Consider the following 10,650-nt stretch of genomic DNA (forward strand, 5'->3'; position numbering starts at 1 on the left):
TCTTGCACAACTCGTAAAATTGAAATACTCCAACTCACAATTACTAAGAATACGTTGACAACAATCCGAAACCCCATCATCTACTGCTCAAAACCCATGCGAGAATACTCATACCGACTCTGAAGTTGGGAACCAAATCAACTGTTGCCCGTCCCGGAGTGCATAAAAAAACCGTACATCGAACTAGAAATTCTCAACAGTCAAACTGGACCTCAACGAGCCAACCGCCTCGAACTCAACCACTACAACTCGAAGAGTTCCTAACCATAATAAGGTCCTTGACCAACGGCTACTCGCTGTGGATACACTCATCCTTCCCTGAGCACGTACATCATGCATCATCTTGCTCTGCATCTTGTCTCATCCACCAATAACCCAAGTCTCATGTGTCCGTACTACAGATCTTCGTAACAACTTCTCTAACCGCACTTGAACAAATCGTTGATCCTCTCAATAGAATACCCAGTTCTCCCCTACTTAGGGTTCGAACCATCACCAATTGGCATACCGACAGTCTACTCCACAGACTATTTCACCAGATACATCACACTTGACTCTTGGAACATACAACATACCACTCGATGATCTTCCCAATAGAGACCAAGCAACTCAAAATATCGCGAATCTTAGATGAAATCCTTGGGATCCTCCCAACGTGACTGCCTCTAGTTATCCCGAAATTTCATACCGACACACCGCCGGATATCCCGAATTAGTCACGACTCTCAATCTGAAAATAATGCACTATTACACACCTCGTCTCCGATTCCATCAACCAACATTTCATCGCGTAGATCATCATAGAAGCAAGAGACCTCACTCTCACAGTCGATACACAACGTAGGCAACGAGGGCCGCCGCCCCGGCATACTCCGCTTGATCACTTGGAACTGCTGCTAAAAGGTATGTCTTACTCAACTAAGGCATCTCCTCGTCCTCATCCATCTCCGTCCCCATTGATGACCCTCTCACGGTATAAGAAATACCTCGCAACAAACATACCACAATTACTATGGTGAAAATATCGCAACTATATGCTACCCCTCGGGGTTACCTCTAAACTCTGGAACCGGAAGCTCGTTATCTCGTTCGCTTCACACGAGAAGTGGAATTAGTGTAATTCTCGTCACAGGATGTGACATCTCAACCATCAGTCGATCACTCAACCCAGACCATGATCCTCCTCATTGTATCACCTCCACTTTTACTCAAGTCCTGCGACTCCAACTAGCAGCCCACCAGTCAAATCCTCGGGATCTAACTCAATTCCCTCACTAGGTACACTCTATTGAAGCTCAACCGACATGGCCCACTAGCCCCACAGTTTACCATATCTATTCTCAGTCTGAACACCCATCGTCGGATAAATGGTAAAGATGGAAAAATACTCTGCTACGAATCATGGTACCCGAACCATGTTATCTCCCCATAACCTGCTATTTAGAACCTCTGGAAGTTTCTCTTTTTCGAGTATGGGTCCTCTGCTTTCAGTAGTACGGGCCCATACTACCTGCCACATCTACCAATACTTTCCACACGGATCGTCCCGGATTTCCTAAGTAGCTGCTCAACCTTCTCGACCTCCAATCTCATTACACTTGTTTGCTCTCCAGCGAATACTCATCTCCTAATAGTGTACTCATCGGACTACAATTACTCCCTAGGCTCTCCTAGGTTCTCACACTTCTCTGCCCTCAGCTGCTGAAGAACTCCTCATGATGCCAACCATCTACCTCCTGAATATCGTCACATTCACTTACTAGCTGACTCCCATCATTTCAAGAGTCCCACAAAGCACAAAGCAAGCAACATTCGGGCATCGAATAATCTCCGCCAGCATATAAAGCCACTCTAGCTTACAACTCCACTCGCTTGATCTATAAATCAAAAGGCATCGCCGACCTCAGGAAACCCTACCTCTCGTGGGTATCTAACTACGCTCTCAGTAGATTCCTCAAATGCACGTGTAGGTATCTCTCCTAGATTTCTCCTCTACTCAAAGTTCTCTCTAAAAGATTCTTGCTAGGTACTCTTACTCAGCACATACACAAAGCAAATAGCAGATAATATCAGTCAATAGCTTTCCTTAGGCCAAGGCATCATGAATCAGGCAACTCTAGCACTAATTTATGAAATACCTAGCCAATCCTCTAGCATGCAGTTCTAATTATCTCATAAATATCTCATAATGTAAATAAGTAATGGTACTTTGGGAAATAACCGCTCGGGATCTGGTTGATTGTACACACTTCTCCGTCTCGTTTTCTCCTTAAACTCTTACTCGTTTTAGAAAAATCATTTCTTTTCTGAAAAATTTCTCAATTCCTCAGTTTGAGTCCGGACATACCCGAGAGTACATCCGAATCCCTCAAACCAAAGCTCTGATACCAACTTGTAACACAGTAAAATTTTCAAAGAAATTTTTCATTTTTAAATCACATAAATCTCATCAACACATTTCACAAAATCCTTAATTGTCAAATTATCGAAAACACATATTCATAATTGTTTGAATAAAATCTAGGATCCTCAAAAACATAACTCCATCTCATGTGTACTATCAAGCCGACGCCTTCCCGCGATCTTGAGAAGTACTTGAAACACATATTACATAACACGGTAAGCACGAAGCTTAGTGAGTTCCCCAAAATACCACACATAACTCATTAGCCTCTCATGGCTATACTCGAATAAAGCCCTACGGTCAATGTGTCTCAGTGGAACCCTCCGGTCCCACAACTAGGGTGGACCCTCGGGTCCTAACTCAGTAGGCTCCAAATAATACACAACATAAATCACAAAGACATAATGCAGGATATCACAATACTCAATATAAGCACACAAGACCCTCTGGTCACACAAAATTACCACTCAAGGTAAGTATAGTGAGAAGACTCACCTCGTAAGCAAGCAAATAAACCTCGTACATGAATCACCGATTGTCACAACTGGGAATTCTGATGCTTTGTAAAACCCTTAACAAAGATAACATTGTAGTTAAAACTTGAAAACATGCATGGTGCTTATTCAATGACCACAAAATTCCATCAAATACTCTATACAAACATTCAAATAGTCAACAAAAGGTTGGAAACCCTAAAAATCTCGGTTCAAGTCCATTTTGGACTAGGATTTCTTTATTGGGCCTAATGGACCAATAAACTTCCAATTTGACTATTTTGGGATAAGAACTCTTAAATGGGCCCTAATTGGACCCACTTTCATAAAACTTAACCTTTTTGGGCCTTATAAGCCTAAAATAGGCTAGTGTATCTAAATGGGCCTTATTGGGCTATAACGAATCTAATTAGCCCTAATGGGCCATAAAACTTATTCCTTGATGTATATTGGGCCGTGAATTCATTTAAAAGGCCTAATGGGCCGAAAACCATCAAATTGGGCCCATATTATGGACTCAAGCACAAAAAGGCCCAAACCATTCTTTTCCTTAGCCATTCTCGGCCAACAAGTATAAAGCAAAAAAAGGGAAATGAATGATAGAATGGCTCCATGACACCTCATTATTGTTTAGAGGTTAAGTAATAGATTATCCAACAAACAACCATGCAAGTCTCATATATCCATCCAATTCTCTCTCTTCTCGCTCTCCTTTCTATCCTTGGCCGAAGACACACAACCCACACACACATTTCATCCATCTCTTTCAAACAAACTATCTTTAGAAAGGTTCCTTCTTCTCCATAAATTTTCGAAGATCTAAGGTGGATCAAGGAGATTTCCACCAAAAACTCACCCCTTCGTTGGTAAGTCCTTACACATCTAAGTTGTATAACTTCATCCTTGTGTTAATATCATTCATTCTAAGCATTTTTGTGATCATACTCTTAGAAAACCTCCATAAGTTCGAGATCAACCCAAGAAAGCTTGCTAGGGCCGAAAATAGCATCAAACTCTTCCATTTCTTTCTTCACACCGAAACAACAAGCAAAGGTGAGTTCATACCCCTCTATTTTCGGTTTTCATAAGTTTTATGGGGGAGAATACAAGTAAAATGTGTAGATCTATGTGTATGTGTATGTTATGTGTGATTTCATGTATGTATGTGTGATTTTATGTGTTTATGTGGTAAATATGTAAGAAAAAGGAAAGAAATCTCGAGATCTATGACACAAGAAGGAAAATAAACATGATCTAAGATATATTGCACTAAAAAAGTCAAGAAAAATTACCCTCTAAGGTTATAATAAACGTATTTCAACATAAAACTCATTTTTGGACTATATTTGTCAAATAAACAAAAGTTGGGTTAAAAATTATCATTCACGGTTTTCTTAAGGACCAAAAGAGTCAAAACAGTTAAAATAAATGCTTTTATGAATATTATGCTCTTCAAAGGACTAGATATGTAATTTGTAGCTTAATGGGCCAATTCTTGGGCTTTTCGGCCCATAGGCCCAAAAATTGCGAAAATATGATTTTCAAGGGACTGAAATGGTACAACTCTCAAAACAGGGGGAAAAAGGGGTAAACAAAACTATTTTAGGGGTTAAAATGATTTTTTTCCAAAAAGGATAAAAAATGTAAAGTTTTTGGAATTTGGGCCAAAATTGTAAAAGTTGTAAAAAACTTGGACTTTAACCGAAAAAATCCCTATGGGAGGGGCTGAAACTGCCAAAGAGTAAATTTTGAGTTAAAAACATTACTTAAGCAAGTCTATGGGTAAAAATGTCAAGAAAATGGCTTAAGGGCCTAAAATGTCTTTTTTTAAATAAGGGACTAAAATTGTCATTTTTATTAGAAAAAGGGCTGAATGGGTCAAACCAATATTTTGAGTCAATTATTTTATTATTAAGATATTTGGGTCAAAAATACCAAATTACAACTTATGAAAATAGAATGAAGAATATACATATATTTTCAAATATCGTTATAAACAATCGACAAGTTTCGTGCCGTTGCGAATTTAACAATTGTTCAATCAAACTTCCGACAATTATACTATACCTAAAACAAGTAAATATTCAAATAGTTGGGCTTGAAAGATCCTAATCATGCTTATTGGGCCTTTGTGGCCTATTGACATGACTTTTGGGCCTAACAATAATAACAAATGTCTATTGAGCCTCCTGTGACCCCATTTACATGTTTAAGGGACCCTCAATGGCTTCTATGTGCTACTGGGTCTCAGTGGCCCATTAGCATTGCTAGTAAGGTCCAATTAAATCAAATGTGAAATGGGCCAACGCGTCCTTCGTATAACCAACAGCCTTAAATAACACACGTAATTAGCAGGACTTTGTAATCCTCTTCTCCTCGTTTGTTAGGCTTACCTTCAATCCAAGTAAACAAATACAGGTTGTTAATCAATGGTAATCAATTTCGTTTGGATTAAGTGAGTAATAACGGGCGATGCCTCTAAGTGTCGTTCGTAGTCTGTAGTTATAATCAAAGTCTCCTGGAGGGAGAGCGAGAGTTTGTGTATAGATCTATACGGGGGTGACTCCCCCACACCTCAACCGTTTGCTACAGTTAGACTCGGCCAGTCTAGGGTGACAAAATCTTAAGATCAATTACGGCTTCCGCTAGAATGCCAAGACAGAAGAACTAGTCATTATCATGCATGGTTATAACGACTCACATAAATAAATGAATCCAATACTATCCGAGTAATCAAGGAAAATCATAATCATTCGTTGTGACGGTATAACAATTTGAAACAATTATATTATATTATCGGAAAACATCGGGTTTTTCGAGGAAATCAACACCATTCACTTGTAATTTCCATAACTATATTGCAAAACTTCTCATTTATACACGTTTTGAAATCATTCATGCACAAACTTATGGATCTTCACACTTTGGTATAAACAATTGTCTTATCAGAAAATATCGGATTTTCTGGGTTTTATAAACTACACAAAACATGCTTATAACAACCCTGCTTATGAACTTACCAACATTCCATATGTTGACGTTTTCAAAATAACTTGTATTCTCAGGTAACTGGTAAGCTGAATAGTAATACCAAGTATGTTAGGATGTTATATTTTGAAAACTCTCAAACAATTTATGCTATGGATATGTAATATATAGACAATGTACTTGATGTGAACATTGTCAGTTGTAATGTATTAATGCATGGTGAAGTTTATGTTGTGTTTCATGTATAATCATTGTGATGATATTCAATTTGAGTCACGCGAGCCCTCAGACGTTTCCGCCGTCTGGTTCGGGGGTGTGACAGGTTGGTATCAAAGCTCTGTTTATAGTGAACTGGCATATCTAACCACACATTGATATGAAACTATAAACCAGAGAGGGACAAAAAGAACTCTAAACAAAACAAATAAAACACAACGATAAAACACCTCTACTTATATGATATAGGAAAAAGATCATAATACCAAATCAAATAAGATGATACCGACATCTCGGTTAAGTCGGGATTGTTCCTAGTTGTATTAAGGGGTGAATGTAGCCTGATCAACTACATTTTCTCCAAAGTACAACTATCACATGCCCCGGGGAAACCTCGATGGTCGGTAAACCTAAAAACATACCCCTTTGTTACCAAGAAGAGAACATCAACTCAAAATGCATAATAATTAAAACATCTTAGGAGTAATAATAGTTTATTCATATACCTCCTCTCAGTCACCATGGAAGGAGAGCACCAGGGCATTCAGTTTTATCAGGTCTTAGTGGCCCACGGGATGATCGAGGTCGAACCCGAGGGAGATCAAGGGGGAGCACACGATGTTGGGCCCGACGAGTACACAGACACGGACTACGAGTTAGATGGGACCGATGGCGACATGGAGGAAGAACAAGACACAGACGAGGATTCCGTCACACCACCTACCAGCGAGACGCAGCAGAACCACCCTGCCCCACCAGGGAATCCCGCAAGAGAGAATCGTTCTCCGGAAGCTGAGATTGCCGCTCTGCGGCAACAACTATTCGCCATGGAAGCACGAGCGGTGCAGGCCGTACAAGAAAGAGATGAAGTTATTAGAGAAATGACTAAGATGGCCCAGTTGTTGGCACAACACTTTGGTATATGACCTCGCTGCCGCCGTCGGGCGCTCCTTAGAGTGTTAGGACCAGCCTTACCCTACTAGTACTATGATCTATGCTATGTACCATCGACTCTATGTTTAAGTGATTACACTACTCATAGAGTTGTTACGCTGCCGAACTTGCACCACTTGTGTATGAACTTTCGAGCAAATTTTCATGTATCAAAGTACGGATATTATTAATGGAAAAATATATGTGTTCTCTTGTGATGTTGTTATCTGTTATGTGTTATGTACCCATGATTGTATGTTAACATGTGAAACTACTTAAGTACATGCAATACACCTAGTTTATAGGACCACAAACTCACAAAAATCATAGGCACTCAACATCTTTCCGTTCAATGACAGAAAGATGCCTCAATGACCAACCCGTGGAAACCCTGAGCCAACCCCACCAGAAATCAACTCAGCTGCATTTCAAGCAGCTGTATCTGCTGTAGTCACGGCAGCCATGACGCAAATCCACCAAGGGAACAATGGTGGAGGCAATGGACAAGGGGCTGGAAGTTCGAACAACGGAATGAATCAAGGACCTAGCAAGACATGCTCTTACAAAGATTTCACCAACCCCAAGCCACGAACCTTTAATGGCACGAGTGGAATGATAACCCTAAAGAGATGGATTGAAAAGGTGGAATCGGTATTTGAGATATGTGAATGCCCCGAGGAGATGAAAGTGAAGTTTTCCGCATGCACATTCGTTGACCAAGCTCTCACCTGGTGGAATGGACATGTAGAGGCCATGACTCTCCCCGTAGCCAACGCCATGCCATGGGCAGAGTTGAAAGAAATGCTGATGATCGAGTACTGCCCGCGAGGCGAAATTCAGAAAATGGAGCAAGAGTTATGGAATCTTACCGTCCGCAACTCCGACATTGATGCATACATATCAAGGTTTTGCGAACTGTCACTGTTGTGCCCTGGCATGATTACTTCAGAGGGAAAGAAAATCGAACGATTCATCTGGGGATTAACCTCCCCAATTCAAGGAAATATGATAGCTGCAAATCTCGAAACCTTCGACAGTGCCAAGAGGTTGGCCAAGAAACTGTACGACCACAACAACAAGAAGGGCGAGAAGCCAGGGGAAACTGAAGGCAAGAAGGAGAGTGACAACAAGAAAGGAAAGAATAACAAGAGAAAGGGGCGACAAGGCTCAGAGTTGTCAAAGAAGCAACAAACGGTGACAGTCAATGCTGCAACCACCCAAGTACCCTCCACACCACATGCTCCAGTCTCAGCTACTCCAAGTGCCCCTAGGCAGTATTCCGGGAATCTCCCAAAGTGCAACAAGTGTAGTCTCCATCATAATGGCGAATGCAGGGAGGTGCATTGTACCAGTTTCAATCAAAAGGCTCACACAACAAAATATTGCAGGACCTATTGTAACGACCCGAAAATCCTACCGTAAACGACGTTAGCTTCCGTTACTCGAATAATGATTATTGTAAATGATTTTTAGTTTTTATGATAATAAGTTAAAATAAAGTGAGTAAAAATGATGTTAATTAAGATCTAAGAGAATTAGTTAATATTTAAAAGAATCAAGCAATTATTAAGAGGTATATAATATAATTAAATTAATCATAGTTGGAGGGTTTAAGTTGATAATGTGGCAAACTATATAATTCTAATTATAAGTAAGGGTTACAAATAATTCAAACAAAAATAGAAGGTTGATTATGAACAAAGGAGCATACATAGAGGGCTAAAGTTGTAACTTGTTCTTTAAAAGCCAAATACAAACGATGGAATCAATTAAAGCCTCGTAACCCCATGTCGTTTGTTTCCTCGTGATGTTTTTGAAACAATCATAAAAAAATTTGGATGAAAAATCGCGATGTTACAATTGGTATCAGAGCCATGCTGTGAGTGAACTGAATACAGAGGCCGGTGTTCAGACTCACAGTGTAGACTGGCTCAATTAGGTGATCTAGGATTCTAAAGGGGGGAGGGTGTGTGCAGGGAGTTATAGGATAGTTATATGTAACTTTCTGAATTTTCCTTTCATGTGATTGTTTTGTGTGCTTAAAGTTCTTTATTATTTAGGAACATGTCGCACGTCGAAGGGAATGTCAATCTTGGAGGAGCTGGTGTTGGGCGGGACAACCGTACACCCGAAACGCCACTCTTTGTTTTTCAGACCCCACCAGCTGGTCGTCAGCCACGGGCCCAGCCAACCCGTAGCGAGCGCAACACTGCGAGTGCTGCTATCATTGATGACCTTCAGCAGCAGCTTGAGGCACGAGATGCAGAGTTGCAGAGACGCGATCGAGACATGGAGCGGATGCAACATGCTATGCGAGATGCGGGGATTTTACCACCCGAGGACGAAGAAGAGGAGAATGAGGAGCCACGAGAGGTGATAGATGAGAGTCGCTCAGTCACTCGCGGACGGAGCAGGGAGCCCACTAGAGAACGTGTTGAGGGGCGAGGTAGTCCCTACAAAGAATTCACTGCCCGCAAACCCCCTGTCTTCAAAGGAGGAGAAGACCCAGCATTATGTGTGCAATGGTTGCGTAAGATGAGGCAGATTTTCCGTTCAGGAGACTTCACGGAATTACAGAAAGTCAGTTATGCAGCACTGAAGTTGGATGGTGATGCACTACAATGGTGGGAGGCATTGGAATCTGTTGTACCTGAGGCTACAATCCAAGCCATGACCTGGGAGGTTTTCAGCCAAAAGCTTCAGGAGCGTTTCTGTCCACCGGGTCAGATAAGGAAGGCCGAGTGGGCGTTCCTTGCACTGGAGAAAGGCACAATGTCGATAGCGAAATATAATTCAGTGTTCTCTGAGAAACTACAGTTCGGTAAAAGTTACTGCCCCACCGATGCAAAACAGGTGGAACATTATGCCGAGGGGTTACCACTAGAGTATCGAGCTATTGTGAGGCAGCGCAACACTTTGGCGGCTGCCATGGATGAGGCTATTCGAATCGAGGTTGATTTGGCCACACCCGGGCGCACTGTGATCAAGGGTGGAGAGAAGAGGAAATGGGAGGGTTCGTCTGAATCCTCGAAGAAGAGAAAGAATGGTCACCAGGATAAGAGGGGTGACAAGCCGGACTACTGTACGAAGTGTCACTCCTCACATAAGGGGTCATGCAGTAGCGACACCATGAGATGCAGACGATGTGGAAAATTAGGCCACAAGCAAGAAGAGTGCAAGAATGAGCCGCTCTGCTATAATTTTACGCAGACGGGTCATATGAGTGGTCAGTGTCCAAATCCAAAGGTTCAGGCTGGTGGCAGTGGTAAGAAGAATGATGCACCAAAAGTGCATGCACGAGCATTTCAGATGACTGCTGAGGAGGTCAGACGCGATAATGAGGTATTCTCAGAAATTTTTTTTATCTAAGTGTTTTGTTGCTATTTATAATTGTGTTGATGTTAGTGTGGGTAGACAATTCGTATTTGTTGAATTACGTGTTTGTTGTATGTTAGTATAGAGTATTTATGAATTTTTGTGTGTTAGACATGGTAAAAGCGGTAGCGAATCCTGTTTACATTTTTGGGAAATGTACGAGGGGTGTTCTAATATGATGGTTGGACACATTTTTCCCTTTTAACTTGGATTCCAATCGGGATCAGGTCGTGCGATGTT

The sequence above is a fragment of the Lactuca virosa genome, chromosome 5 (assembly GCF_052849685.1).
Source record: "Lactuca virosa cultivar CGN04683 chromosome 5, Lactuca_virosa_CGN04683_v6, whole genome shotgun sequence".
NCBI lineage: Eukaryota > Viridiplantae > Streptophyta > Magnoliopsida > Asterales > Asteraceae > Lactuca > Lactuca virosa.